Genomic DNA, 17,419 nt, shown 5'->3' with positions numbered 1-17,419 from the left:
GGATTCAATATTGAGTTAAAGTAATGCTGCAATTTGTGTGTTTCACTTCCAGAGATAACCTCTAGTTAATGTTTATTCTTAGGAGTAACTGTATCATAACTATTAAGTAGAGAAATACCAGCTTATGTATTGATTGACACCAGAAAACTTGAGAATTCTGGTTTTAAAGTAGACACTTCCCTGAAACCAGTTTTAAAGCTAACCCCAGCTCCCTTCAAGTTGCTCATGTTCTGAATCTAAACACGGTCCTTAAGAATCAAGGGCATGTTAAGTGGAGGAGGTACAGTATTCCCAAGGACACAGGTTGACGCTAACTCTTCTATAGTGCCCCATTGCAGACTGCCAATGAATATTTACAAATTCTTCCTACAATCCGGGCATTTTTCATTTGTTTGTCTTTTGGCTATTTCATGTTGAAGCAGCATGTATGACCTTTACAGCACAACTCCTGTCTTGTTTTTAACTCTTTTTATCAGGAGATTCAACTTGAAAACGGTTATCATTTAGCAGAAAGACAAATAGAAAAGCACATTTTTGTAAGCAAAACGTTAATGATTGGAAGAATTGCCCCAATTTCACCATGACAGTGTGTGATTAATCCCCTGGGTCATGTACTCATACTTTCAGTTATTCAGTTCGTTGCTCTTTGATATTCAGAAACCTTTCTAACTTAATAGGATATTGATTTTGTTGGATGATGTACTTTGACTCTTTAAACAACATCACTTTTAGGGATGACTGGCCTGTTGTGTAGTATTTTATTTAGAGAACTATTGCATAAGGTTTCTTTTTCTTGCTCTTTATGGTTTTCTCAGGGTGAAAACTGATAAGACATCTTGTGGGAAAAGAGGAAACCATCTCTGATAGTGAAAGTACCTATTCTCTTTCACCATTTCTGACAAGCTTTTTGCTTGTGGTTTTATTTCTGTGAATGTTCATCTTGGTGAGGACAGGACAGGGATTCAAGAAAGCATGAATATTTGGACTTTGGGAGAAATGCATGTTGAAGGGGGAAGAACCAAAATTCCCATTCTAGCTATACTTCCTTGTGGAAGAGAACATGAACTCAACAGTTCACTCTTTTGATTTCTCTTTAAAATCTAATAATTAATGATTCTTTAAATCTGTGATTGAAGAGATATTTATGTGGCTTTGGATAACATGGGACAGAATGTAGAAAAGTAAATAATCACCCAGATGCTTCAAAATAGTTAAGTTTGGTATCTTGTGGTCAAAATAATCACATATTGTACTAACATTTTACCTCTTATCCCATTGGGTTTTATGAAATCCCAGCTGCACTCTGAAAGCATTTGATCTAATTTTGTCCCTTGATACATTTTTTAGTGTTAAATTCAAATGAGAAGCACTCTGCAGAGTCCTCCTACTTACCTAAGTGTCTGAGCTCCAAGATCTCAGAACACCAGCAGATGTGGCTGTGGGAAATCCCTCTCTACAGATATTGTACTGGATAAGAGCTGCGATGGAAGAAAAGCAGATGGGGTCCCCCGCAAGCTCTTGCTGGTGTGGGTGGGGCGGAGGTGGGAGATGTGGAGTTGGGGTGGGGCGCCTTTGGGAAACAATTCTCAGCGTCCAACCCTCAGTTCCTGAGAGTAGGCATCAATACCTGGCACCCAGCGGGCGCCAAGTGTTAGCCAGAAAAGCTAGAAAGCTGCAGTGATTCCCTTCTTTTGAGACAGCTCTTTGATTCACAGTTGCAGGCGGGAAACCTCTTCAGAAGTCGGATGTACACAGATCTGTGCAGACAATAGGGAGGGAAGGAGACCCTGGAGCTGGCAAAGGCATTTCCTGTCTGAGGAGGATCTTGACTTTGGAGCATCCGGCAGGCGGTTGCCGGTGAGGTTTTCGAGGCGAACGAACACTTTCCTGTGTAGCGGTTTAAAAAAGAAGATGACAATGAAAGAAAAAAAGATAAGTCATTGCCAACTTCAGGCAGTTTCCACATGAAAGCCAATGGGGCTGCTTCCCATTTAATTTTGTTGTTGTTGTTGTTAAATGCATTTCTAACAATTTATTAGAATACTTTTTTGTTTGAAAGGGGAGGTTGATATTATTGAAAAATCTTAAATATTAAAAAAATCTCAAGTTGGGTACGGTGGTGCCTACTGTAATGACAACTACTCAGGAGGTTGAGACCAGATCTTGAGTTGGAGGTCGGTCTCTGGAATTTAGCAGACCCATCCCCTGCCTCTCAAATCTCATTACTCTCTGAAGACACATCTCAGGTGAACATAAAAAAGAGTTCATGGTAAAGGGTTCCCTCCCCATGTTCATAAATACTTGTAGGAAGAGAGATGCCTATTGAGTTTGTCTCACCTTATTTTTATTTTTCTTTTATAATTGAACTATGCCATTCCATCTTTTCTCTCTACTTTTCTTTTTATTCATTCCTTTTTTTCTGTTTTCCCCCTTCCTCTTATGATTCCTTTTTCCTCATTCAGTTTATTTCCCCGCTAAGAATAGAAAATGGGTGCTGGGATTGTAGCTCACTTGATGTGTTGCTCTCTTGAAGATGTATCAAGTCAGGTCTTACTCTAGATATAAAAAGAGAGTTGAGTTTTGTTTTATGTACCAGGAATTCAACTCAGGTGTTCAATCAAGCCACTGAGCCACATCCCCAATCTTTTTTATTTTTTATTTTGAGACAGAGTATCATTAAGTTGCTGAGGCTGGCTCTGAATTTGTGGTCGTCCTGCCTCAGCCTCCCAAGCCCCTGGGATTACAGGCATGCCCAACTGTGCCCAGCATTTTATTTAATCTTGCCTAGCATGTGTTAGGCACTGGGTTCGATCATCAGCACCACATAAAAATAAATAAATAAAATAAAGGTAGTGTGTCCATTTACAGCTAAAAAGCATATTTAAAAAAAAGAATAGAAAATGACTGAGCTCAGTGGTATATGCCTGTAATCCTAGCGGTTTAGGAGGCTGAGGCAGAAGGATTGTAAATTTGAGAAATTTGAGACCAGCCTCAGCAACTTAGTGAGGTCCTAAACAACTTAGTGGAGACCCTATCCCAAAATTTAAAAAAAAGGACTGGAGATGCAACTCAGTGCTGAAGTGCCCCTGGGTTCAATCCCCAGTACCAGTATCAAAAAAAAAAAAAAAAAAAAAAAAAAAAAAAAAAAAGAGAGAGAGAGAGAGAGAGAGAGAAAGAGAAAAGAAAATGGCTGATGACAATTCATTGGATGTCACTACTAGAGCCAATATTTTCCTCCAAATTTTTAGACATTTTCAGCTTTCAGCCCAGGCAAGAATCCTTTTTAAAGGAGATGTGACTGGAGACCTAATAAACTGTTCCCACCCCCTCTAGTGACAGTTCTTTAGCTCTTAGGGGAAGATATGCATTAAAAAGAAGAGCAGTTGGATGTACTATTTTACTGATTTATTAATTGGATGTCTCTCCTCACTGATGTTAATGCCACGAGGGTAGGGAGTTTTGTCTGTTTTGTTCTCTACTATATATCTCCAGCCCGACACATTATGGGAATGAGGTAATTATGTGTTAAAAGAACGAGTGAACATATATTAGGTACTTTCTATGTACTAAATGTTACAGAAGTTCTTTACATGCTTTATATCATTTAATCCTCACAACAATCCTATAGGGTAATTATTGTTATCAGCCTCATTTTCCAAATAAGGAAACTGTCATCAAGAAGTTAAGCCCAAGACCTCAATTACTCCACTAGTTGGTGTAGTAATGGGAACTTCCTCACTTGATCTGTTGCTCTCTTGAAGAGGTTTCAAGTCAAGTCTTACTCTAGATATAAAAAGAGAGTTGAGTTTTGTTTTATGTACCAGGAATTGAACCCAGGAGTTCAATCAAGCCACTGAGCCACATCCCCAACCTTTTTTATTTTTTATTTTGAGACAGAGTCTCATTAAGTTGCTGAGGTTGGCTTTGAACTTGTGATCCTCCTGCCTCAGCCTCCCAAGCCCCTGGAATTACAGGCATGCCCAACTGTGCCCAGCATTTTATTTAATCTTAACTCAAGTCTAGCATTAAATCTGGAAGGGACTGCAGTATAAAATAGGTGATAGCACCTTTTGTGGATGTTGTACTTTATTCCATTATACTGGGAAACTAACCCACTTGGAGTATCATTTCCCTCTCATTTTCTGCTGGAAATGAGCATAATAAGATACACTTCATAACTTTCAAAGTACTAAAAACTGTCTGCCTTTGGGTCCATTTATTTGATGTTCGCCCTATATAAACTGTTCAGTATCCTATTTATTTTGTCTGACCCATTGATATATGTTCCTCAAAGGACTCTAAACACAGTAGTACAGTGGCTTACTACCAGCATCTAGCATGATGTTGGCATATGGTAAGCTTTTAATAAATATTATAGTAGAATGAAATTGAAAGCTGTTTGTCCTCCCCCAAAGAGAGGAGAGACACATTCCTCCCTCCCTAAGTCCTGCACCCTCATTTTATTTCCCATTCCTTGGCTACAAGGAAACAGGGCTTCCCTAAGCAGCTCCAGGAGCACAGCATAAATCACAGTAAGTAGTGGCTGCAAGTACCAGAGAGTGTGTCAGGCTTGGGTCACTGTGGAAGAAGATAGACTTAGGTCGGTTTAGGCCTAAATAAGCACTAAAAGATGTTCTCCCGCCCCTCTTTGTTTTACTGACATGCATTTAAGAGGAAGTGTTTTTGTGGTTTATATTGGCCATCTTTCCCTTTAGACTTGGCAATTTCTTTCAATGCCCACTTCACACTTCTCAATTTCAGTCAAGAGTTTTATTTACAATGTACCAATTAACTGAAAAATGATGCCATTTGGAATAGCCTGTTAGTATTACTATTTTTATCAGTAACATTCATTTAGCAAGTGGAAGCAGGAAACCCAGATGTTTTTAATGATTTCTGAAAATATTTCCTAAATTGCAGAGTTTGCTCCACATACTGATTCGAAGCTTTAGCTTTCCTTAGCTGCTTATGGAATGTGCATTACAACAGACTTTCCATTAATTGTAAATTAGACTAGACTAATTCAATAAATGTTTAAAAAATGTCCCCTGAGTGCAGGTTTAGACATCTAGAGGAAGTGGTTTCTTAGACACCTGCCTCCCCTGTATTGACTTGATGGTAAGTAGGTGGAAGGGAGTTAGATAGTTATGATGATGTATGGTGCTGTTTATTAGTTAATTGAAGGTAAAATTTTCAGCTTCACCAAGCAATTACCTGATCTCATTAAGGTCTTTAAAATCACCTAAATGCCATTTTGCCTGAAGCAGCTGCCCCTTGTTTAGATGTTATTTCAGGCATTAAAAAATACACAATGCTAATGGTGACCGGAGAATTTAAGCATGCAATTCCTGGTACATATTATTCAGTATTATCCTCTCTGTCTGAACATGGGGCACTAAAATATATTTACATTTGCAGTGGTTTACTTAAAAATATTAAAGCACCACATTTACAAAATATATATTTTTTAACAAATGAAGTTATTTTTAAAATATGGGCTTGTTGATTTTATTTTGAAAGAAACTTTTTATTAAAACCTAATATACCAAGAAAATCACAAATCACAGCTGTGCAGCTCACAAAACAAATAAACATTGTAGTTGGCAATTTATAATAAAATAGAACATTACCAGATACCTAGAAACCCCCTTTCTGTCAGTATCTCTACCCACCACCTCAAGGACACCATTATCCTGATTCTAAATGATATAGATTCATTTGTTGATTTTTGAACTTTAATGCAATGACAATATTTTCTCTTTTGTCTCCCACTTCTTTATTTTTTGGTTGATAAAATTCATTTGTGTTGATGTTTGGTCATGCATACTTACCACTGTATAGTAATCCATTGTATGAATTTAAAAAAATTTTTTTAGTTGTCGATGGACCTTTATTTCATTTATTTATGTACAATGTTGAGAATCAAACCCAGTGCCTCACACTGAGCTACAATCACAGCCCCCATTGTATGAATTTTCATGCTGCTTTTTTTTCTCCTTTGCAGTGTCAGGGACTGAACCCAGGACCTTGAGCATGCTAGGCAAGTGCTCTACTACTGAGCTACACCCCCAGTTCCTTTGAATACTAGATCTAAATGTAAGAACTGTACCATAGACTTTACAAATAATGCTGTTCACATTTTCTGACCAGACACTTCTTTTTTTCCCATATTTTTATTGGTTCATTATAATCAAACATAATAGTAGGATTCATTGTTACATATTTGTACATGCACGTGATATAGCAATATTATTTGGTCAATATCATTTCCTAGTGCATATGCTTACTTTCAAAAGGCAGATCCATGTGTGACTCCTCAGTATAGAGAAGGAAAGGGAGCAAAAAGATCAGGCATACATCAAATTTTCAAGAAACAAATTACTGCAACCCTTCACAAATCAGGAGAACTGGAAATATCAATAACTAAGCTACCACTTATTTTTTTTCCCACTCAGGTTAAATGAAAAAAAAAAAAACCTGCATAAGACAAATTTCTGCAATTAATTCGTTCATATTGTTACCCACAATTGTTCATGATAAGAAAATTAAGTAAGGAGTGAAATGAGCAGAAAAAGAATCTCAAAATTATTTGAATTCTGGAACATGTCTCCCTGCAGTTGTAGTATTTTGATTCGGTAATTTTAGGAATTTATCTTGTATTCCATTCCACTTTTATTTTCTGGTTTCTTTGCCATTTAGAAGTTACTAGGGAAAAGTGGCCTGGATTTTATTCCTGAATTTGCTATTAAGTAGCCTTGTGATTTTTGTACATATCACCTTCTCTGAGTCCATTTCCTCATTCTAAAATAAGGGACTTGGACTAGGTCAACTTTTTTTCTTTTTAAAATATGATCCAGAATAATTTTAAATTTTAAATTTTGCTTAAGAATTTTCTTGTACCAGGCATGGTGGCTCACAATGGTCTTCCCAGGAGCTTGGGAGGCTGAGGAAGAAAGATTGCAAGTTCAAAGCTAGCTTCAACAATTTAGTGAGACCCTTAGCCTGAGCAAATTAGCAAGATCCTGTTTCAAAATAAAAAAAATTAAATTAAAAGGGCTTGGGAAGCCTGGAATTATAGCTCAGTGTTAGAGTTTGCCTAGCATGTGAGGCACTGGGTTTGATCCTCAGCACCACATAAAAATAAATAAAATAAAGGTACTGTGTCCATCTACAACTAAAAAAAAAAAAAAAAAAAAGATGATAAAAAATAGGGTTTAGGAGTAAGAAAATAATTTTTTTTTATTTTGAAAGACATATACCCTCAATGTGAAATATTTGAAAAAACAACTATTCATAATCTCATCATTTAGGGATTAAACTCTTTGGTGATATTAAGACATTATCTTAAACTGTTTCCCTCACATGTCTATATGTATAGTTCTTTAAATTTTTGATATTTATTTTAAAATTATTTTTGAGTAAGTAATAATTAAAAATGTAAATAGCATAAAAGGCAATATAGTAAAAATTCCTCCTTCCTGGCCTCCTGTTCACCTAGGTCACTTCTTCCTGCTTTCTTTGGTAGTCTTCCAGCAGTGGTCAAAAATATAGGTAGGTGAGCACACTTGTGATTAGCTCCTTCTCCTCAATGCAAATGATTGTGGACTGTTCTTTTTTCCTACATCTTGCTTTTCTCATTGAGCAACAGATCTTTAAGATCATTCCATATCAATATAGATATAGTATTAAAATAGAATAAGGTGTTCCCCCAACTCCTCTTGACTGGCTGGGTTTTATGTCATTTTATATCTGAATTCTAACCGATTTGATGTACATTTTGATGCCACTATAAACATTGCTACAACAAATATCTTGTATATGTTTCATTTCTGCTCTGGCATATCTAGGATAAACTCTTAGGAGTGGATTGAGGTATGTGCACTTTTTATCTCGATAGATATTGTCTATTCACTCTATATTTTATCATCATTGAGATTACACTGAACACGCAATTTTGTTTCTTATTTTTCTTTTTCAAATTTTGTAGTTGTAGATGGACAGCGTGCCTTTATTTTATATGTTTATTTTTATGTGGTGCTAAGGAGCGAACCCAGTGCCTCACGCATGCTAGGCAAGTGCTTGCCACTGAGCCAGCCCCTGTTTCTTGTTTTTAAAATTCTAATATTTTATGTAAATATATCCTTTTATTTATTTATTTATTTATTATTATTGTAAACAAATGGGATACATGTTGTTTCTCTGTTTGTACATGGCGTAAAGGCATACCATTTGTGTAATCATAAATTTACATAGAACAATGTTGTTTGATTCATTCTGTTATTTTTTCCCTTCCCCCCACCCCTCCCACCCCTCTTTTCCCTCTATACAGTACTTCCTTCCTCCATAGTTGCGCCCCTCCCTAACCCTAACTCTAACCCTAACACTAACCCTTCCCTCCCCCCCATTATGTGTCATCCTCCACTTATTAGCGATATCATTCGTCCTTTGGCTTTTTGAGATTGGCTTATCTCACTTAGCATGATATTCTCCAATTTCATCCATTTGCCTGCAAATGCCATAATTTTATCATTCTTTATGGCTGAGTAATATTCCATTGTATATATATACCACAGTTTCTTTATCCACTCATCAATTGAAGGGCATCTAGGTTGGTTCCACAGTCTGGCTATTGTGAATTGAGCAGCTATGAACATTGATGTGGCTGTATCTCTGTTGTATGCTGATTTTAAGTCCTTTGGGTATAGGCCAAGGAGTGGGATAGCTGGGTCAAATGGAGGGTCCATTCCAAGTTTTCTAAGGAATCTCCACACTGCTTTCCAGAGTGGCTGTACTAATTTGCAGCCCCACCAGCAATGTATGAGTGTACCTTTCTCCCCACATCCTCGCCAACACCTGTTGTTGCTCGTATTCTTGATAATCGCCATTCTAATTGGGGTGAGATGGAATCTTAGGGTAGTTTTGATTTGCATTTCTCTTATTACTAGAGATGTTGAACATTTTTCCATATGTTTGTTGATTGCTTGTAGATCTTCTTCTGTGAAGTGTCTATTCATTTCCTTAGCCCATTTGTTGACTGGACTATTTGAATTCTTGGAGTAGAGTTTTTTGAGTTCTTTATAGATTCTGGAGATTAGTGCTCTATCTGAAGTATGATTGGCAAAGATATTCTCCCACTCTGTAGGCTCTTTCTTCGCATTGCTGATAGTTTCCTTTGCTGAGAGAAAGCTTTTTAGTTTGAATCTATCCCAGTGGTTGATTCTAGCTTTTATTTCTTGTGCTATGGGAGTCCTGTTAAGGAAGTCTGGTCCTAGACCAACAAGGTGAAGATTTGGACCTACTTTTTCTTCTATAATCTGCAGGGTCTCTGGTCTGATTCTGAGGTCCTTAATCCATTTTGAGTTTAGTTTCGTGCATGGTGAGAGATATGGGTTTAGTTTCATTCTGTTGCATATGGATTTCCAATTTTCCCAGCACCATTTGTTGAAGAGGCTATCTTTTCTCCATTGCATATTTTTGGCCCCTTTGTCTAGTATGAGAAAGTTGTATTTATTTGGGTTTGTGTCCGTGTCCTCTATTCTGTACCATTGATCTACCTTTCTATTTTGGTACCAATACCATGCCGTTTTTGTTACTATTGTTTTGTAGTAGAGTTGAAGATCTGGTATTGCAAAACCCCCTGTTTCACTCTTCCTGCTAAGGATTGCTTTAGCTATTCTGGGTTTCTTATTCTTCCAGATGAATTTCATAATTGCTTGCTCTATTTCTGTAAGGTACGTCATTGGGATTTTAATTGGAATTGCATTGAATTTGTATAGCACTTTAGGTAGTATGGCCATTTTGACAATATTAATTCTTCCTATCCAAGAACATGGAAGATCTTTCCATCTTCTAAGGTGTTCTTTAATTTCTTTCTTTAGTGTTGTATAGTTCTCATTGTAGAGGTCTTTCACCTCTTTTGTGAGATTGATTCCCAAGTATTTTATTTTTTTCGAGGCTATTGTGAATGGGGTAGTTTTCCTAATTTCTCTTTCTGAAGATTCATCACTTATGTATAAAAATGCGTTGGATTTATGGGCATTTATCTTGTAACCTGCTACTTTACTGAATTCACTTATGAGTTCTAAGAGTTTTCTGGTGGAATTTCCAGGTTCCTCTAAATATATAATCATGTCATCAGCGAACAGGAATAGTTTGAGTTCTTCTTTTCCAATTCGTATCCCTTTAATTTCTTTGGTTTGTCTAATTGCTCTGGCCAGAGTCTCAAGAACGATGTTGAATAGAAGTGGTGAAAGAGGGCATCCCTGCCTTGTTCCAGTTTTTAGGGGGAATGCTTTCAGTTTTTCACCATTTAGAATGATATTAGCCATGGGCTTAGCATAAATGGCCTTTACAATGTTAAGGAATGTTCCCACTATCCCTATTTTTTCTAGTGTTTTGAGCATGAAGGGGTGCTGTATTTTATCAAATGCTTTTTCTGCATCTATTGAAATAATCATGTGATTCTTGACTTTAAGTCTATTGATATGGTGAATTACGTTTATTGATTTCCTGATGTTGAACCAACCTTGCATCCCTGGGATGAAACCCACTTGATCATGGTGCACTATCTTTTTAATATGTTTTTGTATGCGATTTGCTAAAATTTTGTTGAGAATTTTTGCGTCGATGTTCATTAAGGATATTGGTCTGAAATTTTCTTTCCTTGATGAGTCTCTGTCTGGTTTAGGTATCAGTGTGATATTGGCTTCATAGAATGAGTTTGGGAGGGTTCCCTCCTCTTCTATTTTATGGAATACTTTGAGAAGTATTGGAATGAGCTCTTCTTTAAAGGTTTTGTAGAACTCGGCTGAGAACCCATCTGGTCCCGGACTTTTCTTTGTTGGTAGGCTTTTGATGACTTCTTCTATTTCAGTACTTGAAATTGGTCTATTTAAATTGTGTATGTCCTCCTCGTTCAGTTTAGGCAATTCATATGTCTCTAGAAACCTGTTGATGTCTTCGAAATTTTCTATTTTGTTGGAGTATAGATTTTCAAAATAGCTTCTAATTATGTTTTGTATTTCAATCCTGTCTGTTGTGATATTTCCTTGTTCATTCCGAATTTTAGTGATTTGGGTTTTCTCTCGTCTTCTCTTTGTTAGTGTGGCTAAAGGTTTATCAATTTTGTTTATTTTTTCGAAGAACCAACTATTTATTTTGTCAATTTTTTGTATTGTTTCTTTTGTTTCAATTTCATTGATTTGGGCTCTGATTTTAACTATTTCCTGTCTTCTACTACTTTTGGTGCTGTTCTGTTCTTCTTTTTCTAGGGCTTTGAGCTGTAGTGTTAGGTCGTTTATTTGTTGAGTTTTACTTCTTTTATTAAATGCGCTCCATGAAATAAATTTCCCTCTAAGTACTGCTTTCATAGTGTCCCAGAGATTTTGATATGTTTCTTTGTTCTCATTTACCTCTAAGAATTTTTTAATTTCCTTCCTAATATCTTCTGTTATCCATTCATCATATAATAGCATATTGTTTAATCTCCAGATGTTGGAATAGTTTCTGTGTTTTACTCTTTCATTTATTTCTAACTTCAATCCATTATGATCTGATAGAATACATGGTAGTGTCTCTGTCTTCTTGTATTTGCTAACATTAGCTTTGTGGCATAATATATGGTCTATTTTAGAGAAGGATCCATGTGCTGCTGAGAAGAAAGTGTATTTGCTCTTGGTTGGATGGTATATTCTATAAATGTCCGTTAAGTCTAAATTATTGATTGTGTTATTGAGATCTATGGTTTCTTTGTTCAATTTTTGTCTGGAAGATCTGTCCAGTGGTGAGAGAGGCGTGTTAAAATCACCTAGTATTATTGTGTTATGGTCTATTTGGTTTCTGAAATTGAGAAGGATTTGTTTGACATACATGGATGAGCCACTGTTTGGGGCATAGATGTTTACGATTATTATATCTTGCTGATTTATGCTTCCCTTAAGCAGTATGAAATGACCTTCTTTATCCCTTCTGACTAACTTTGGCTTGAAGTCCACATTATCGGAAATGAGGATGGATACTCCAGCTTTTTTGCTGAGTCCATGTGCATGGTATGTTTTTCCCCATCCTTTCACCTTTAGTCTATGGGTATCTTTTTCTATGAGGTGAGTCTCTTGCAGGCAACATATTGTTGGATCTTTCTTTTTAACCCAATCTGCCAGTCTATGTCTTTTGATTGATGAATTCAGGCCATTAACATTCAGGGTTATTATTGAGATATGATTTGGTTTCCCGGTCAATTGGTTCATTTTTTAAATTTTATTTATTTATTTGTTTGACACAACTTGTTTCCTCCTTTATTTGACAATTCCTTTAGGATAATTCCTCCCTTTGCTGATTTGCTTCTTTGTTTTTCATCTCTTCCTCATGGAATATTTTGCTGAGAATGTTCTGTAATGCTGGCTTTCTTTTTGTAAATTCTTTTAGCTTTTGTTTATCATGGAAGGATTTTATTTCATCGTCAAATTTGAAGGTAAGTTTTGCTGGGTATAAGATTCTTGGTTGGCATCCATTTTCTTTCAGGGCTTGAAAAATGTTGTTCCAGGCCCTTCTAGCTTTAGGGTCTGGATTGAAAAATCTGCTGATGTCCGCATTGGTTTCCCCCTGAATGTAATTTGGTTCTTTTCTCTCACAGCCTTTAAAATTCTGTCTTTATTTTGTATGTTAGTTATTTTCATTATAATGTGCCTTGGTGTGGGTCTGTTGTAATTTTGTATATTTGGAGTCCTATAAGCCTCTTGAATTGATTTTCCATTTTATTCTTCAGATTTGGGAAATTTTCTGATATTATTTCATTGAATAAATTGTTCATTCCTTTGGCTTGTTTCTCTAGGCCTTCCTCAATCCCAATAATTCTTAAATTTGGCCTTTTCATGATATCCCATAGTTCTTGTAGATTCTGTTCATGATTTCTTACCATCTTCTCTCTTTGTTCAACTTTGTTTTCAAGGTTAAATATTTTGTCTTCAGTGTCTGAGGTTCCGTCTTCCAGGTGTTCTATCCTACTGGATATGCTTTCTATGGAGTTCTTAATTTGGTTTATTGTTTCTTTCATGTCAAGGATTTCTGTTTGTTTTTTTTTCAATATCTCTAACTCTTTATTGAAATGATCTTTTGCTTCCTGTATTTGCTCTTTTAATTGTCGATTGGTGCAATCATTCAATGCCTGCATTTGCTCTTTCATCTCATCATTCAGTGCCTGCATTTGCTCTTTCATCTCATCGTTTGCTTCTCTGATCATTTTAATTATGTACATTCTGAACTCCTTTTCTGTCATTTCTTCTGCCATGCTGTCATTGGGTTTTATTGATGTAACATCTAGATTTGTTTGCAGCATTTTCTTTCCTTGTTTTCTCATATTGTTCAGGTATCAGTTGACCGCTGAGATATTGCAGATTTCCTCTATTGACTTACAATGTCCCTGAAGATTTCTATATATATCCCCCCTTAGCCTTCAGTAGGCTGAAGTCTTGGAGGAAGTTGATAATGCGGTGCTCCACAAGGAAGCTGCCTCTCTAGGAGTGGTGGCCTTCAGGTGGGGTATATTCCCTGTTAGTGGGCAGAGGTGCCTCCACTTGTTGACCAATGGTCATCCAAAGGGGAACTAGGCAGCGGGCTGAGGCAAGGCCTGTTTGGGCCTGAGTCTCTGGTTTTACCGTCCTTGTGGGGAAACCTCACCCGGCAGGGAAGACTCACCTGGTGGGGAGGTCTCGCTGGTCAGTCCCCTCCTAGAGGTTCCCCTCAATTTACAGCTACCGCCTGGGCTGGGCTGCCTTCCTCTGCAAAGTTCCCAGGGGCCCGGCCCTACCTCCTGGGCCTGGGAGCCTCACCCTTCGCAGATGAATCTCCTTAGGCTGCCCCTCCTCAGAGAATTTGCCCAGAGGCCTGGAACCTTCGCTCCGCCCTAAGCCTGTCTCTGTGCGGCTCTTCCACCCAGAAGCCTCCTAGATCCTGGGACCCTGCTCTGCACCTAATCACCTGGCTATGCGGCCCCTCCTGTGAGCAGCCACCTGGGGCCCCGTACAATCGCTCTGAGTCCCAGAGACCCGTCACACGCCTCTTCCTCCAGACAGCCACCCAGTAATCCAGTGCGGTCATTAGGAGTCCGAGATACTCACTGCGTGCCTCCACCTCCCACCAACCACCCGTAGCCCTGGGCAATCACTCCGAGTGGAAGTGACCCTCCCCGTTCCTCCTCCTTCTCCAGATAACCCCCCGGGTGTTCAGGAGCGGTCGCTCTGAGTGGCTCTGAATCCACGTGACCCGCTGCACGCGTCCTCTGGGCAACCGCCCGGAGCTCTGGTGCGGCCACTCAAGACCAAGCGACCTACCACGCTTCTCCTCCAGGCAGCCCCCCTGTGTTCAGGAGCTGTCCCTTTAAGTCCAAACAACTCACCACTCGCCTTCTCTGAGCAGCCGCCTGGAGCGCTAATGCAGTCACTGCGAGTCCAAACGACCTGCCGCGCTCCTCCTCCTCCTCCTCCTACTCCTCCGGGCAGGCCCCGGTGTTCGGAAGTGGTCTGAGTCCAAACAGCTCGCCACGCAGCCCCTCCTCTGGCAACCGCCTGTAGCTCTGGTGTAGTCACCCCAAATCCAAGCAGCCGCGCTCCTCCTTCTCCTCCTCGTCCTCCGGGCAGGCCCCGGGGTTCAGAAGCGGTCGCTTAGAGTCCAAACAGCTCGCCGTGCAGCTTCTCCTCTGGCAACCGCCTGTAGCTCTGGTGCAGTCACTCGAACCCAAGCGGCCATGTTCCTCCTCCTCCTCCTCAGGGCAGGCCCCGGTGTTCTGAGTCCACACAGCTCTCCTCGCCACTCCTCCCCTGGGCAGCCGCCGGAGCCCCAGTGGTGGCTCCAAGTCCCAGCGCTGTGCCGAGCGGCCTCCTTTACGGCGCTCCCAGTTGTCTGCGTTCACTGCTCCAGCGGGGGGAGGGGCGTCTCGCTGGCAGCTCTACTTCACAAAGTTCCCTGCGTTCCGAGACCACCGTCCCATCCGGGACGCCTCCCAACGGGAGAGAGTCACCCGGCTGCTTTGAGTTGGTCCCAAGTGTCTCAATATCTCCTCTTTGGAATCCTGAGTCCTGAAGCAACATGAAATGCAGCCACCCTCTAGGCCACCATCTTGAAAAACCAACCCTGAATGTTCAATATATCCTTTTATAAACATCATTTTAATAGTTGCCTAATGTATTTTCATGTACTGATGCCATAATTACTTAATTCCTTTGTTGAGTTGTTAGACTGTGTTTGTGTGTGTGTGTGTGTGTGTGTGTGTGTGTGTGTGTGTGTGTGTGTTACCAGAGATGAATCCAGGGTTTTGCCCATACTGGGCAAGTACTCAGCCATTGAGTACTCTGCCATTGAGTACATTGCCAGTGCCAGCCCCTGCACTGGTTTGTAGTTATAATTAAAAAAAAAAAAAAAAAAAAGCACAATTGCCTCTATTTCAGTGTAAGTTCTTCTAGAGTACATTAGTAGAAAATGATTCATTAAGTCCAAAGGGATGAACGTTTGATAAATACTGTGAAATTATTTCTGGGGAAAGTTCTATCATTTCATATCACCAGAGAGCCCGGCTCATTTTGTTTATTTGGAGAATGCTATTTTTCTAATCTTTCTTAATTGTGTGGAGGAAGAATGATATATTTGTTTTATATTTCATGTCTTTTATTATAATCAAAGTTGAATTATGTTATATGCTAACTCTTTATTTCTTTTTCTTCTTTAGCATATTGACTTTCATGTCTTAGTCCTTTTCTTAGGGTTTTATTTGAATTCTTTTTGTTGGAAGATATAAGTTTTTGCCTTCAAATCATTGCAAAATATTTCACATTTATCAAAAATTGTGCTTCTACTTTCTTTTCTTTTTTTAGTTGTTGATGAATTTTTAAAGAAATTTTTTAAGTTGTTGATGGACCTTTATTTTATTCATTTATATGTGGTGCTGAGTATCAAACCCAGTGCTTCACACATGCCAGGCAAGCACTCTGCCACTGAGCCACAACCCCAGCCCCTGGGCTTCTACTTTCAACCTAAAAAACTGAAATACTGTGTTGTCAAAGGTATTGTTGTCCCCTTTATGATTTCTTCCATTTATCTAAAGGTTAGAAGACTTTTCCTTTCTAATGCAGACCCACCTGCATTAGAAAACAGACAACAAAACAAAACAAAAACCCTTCCTTTAAGACCCTTACTTCTTCCTCCTCCCCACTTTCCACTCAATACTTAAACCACTTAGAATTTATTTTGCTCCACCTGTCAAGTGGGGAAACCCCCCAAAAAAAATTTCCCTTAAATATCTAACGAAGTGTCCCATTCATTCCACAATTGTTCCTTTTTAACCCTTTTCTTGTATTACATGTCTGAAAACACACTGGTTTCTGGGCTAATTGCAATGTGTTTGCAATTGTTTTCTACAGTTAGTGTGCCTCTTGGCTAGGCTAGGACTAGAGTTTACTTTCTGTCGCAGAAGGAGGAGAGTCTGTTTCTCCCTACTGATCAGCTTTCTCTTTCTTCTAAGGTATGGGCTAGCCCTGCATCAGATTCTACCATATCTGGGTCTTGCTCTTCCTGACTTTTGTACTGTAGGTGAAAGGACTATCAAACGCAGAAAGCACTGAACTTAGTAAGCATAGAACTCAGGAGGCTTTGTGTGTGTCCTTCGATGAATTCTCTGGACATGCAGATCAGGTCTTGCCCTCCAGTTCATTCATATTTTAAATTAAGTCATTTCAGTGACATACTAGAAAAAAAAACTTGGGTAAAAAAATAGCTAACACTTACTGAAGGCTTATATTTTTCCCACTTCTTCAAATCTTTATTAATGTCCTCAATAGTTAAATATTTTCTTCTATAAGTCATACTTATTGATTTTGAAAAATTTATTGAAATGAAATTTACATGACAAAGTAAATCACTTAAAAGTGAACAATTCAGTGGCATTTGTTACATTCACAATGTTGTATAAACATCACTTTTATCTACTTCCCAAATCTTTCTATTACTCTAAAATAAAATCCACTTTTTTTCCCTCCAATTCCTGGCAACCACAAATCTGTTCTGGATTTACCTATTCTGGAAATTTCAAATAAATGAAATAATACAATATGTGATCTTTTGTGTTTAGTTTCTAATACATTAACACAATATTTCAAGGTTCATCCAAATTGTAATATATATCAGTATTTAATTCCTTTTGATAACTGGATAATATTCAATTGTATGAATATCCCAAAGTTTGTTTATCCATTCTTCAGTTGGTGGGGCATTTTGGTTGTTTTCTTATGAATATGCATGAACAAGTATTTATTTGAGCATTTATTTTCAATTTGGGTATACACTAAGGAGTGGAATCCCTAGGTCATATGCTAATTCTTATTCAACTTTCTTAGAAACTGCCAAATTCTAATCCATTGTGACTGCCCTATTT

This window comes from Sciurus vulgaris (genome assembly GCF_902686455.1).
Source record: "Sciurus vulgaris genome assembly, chromosome: 4".
Taxonomy (NCBI): domain Eukaryota; kingdom Metazoa; phylum Chordata; class Mammalia; order Rodentia; family Sciuridae; genus Sciurus; species Sciurus vulgaris.
Note: the sequence above shows the minus strand (reverse complement) of the source record.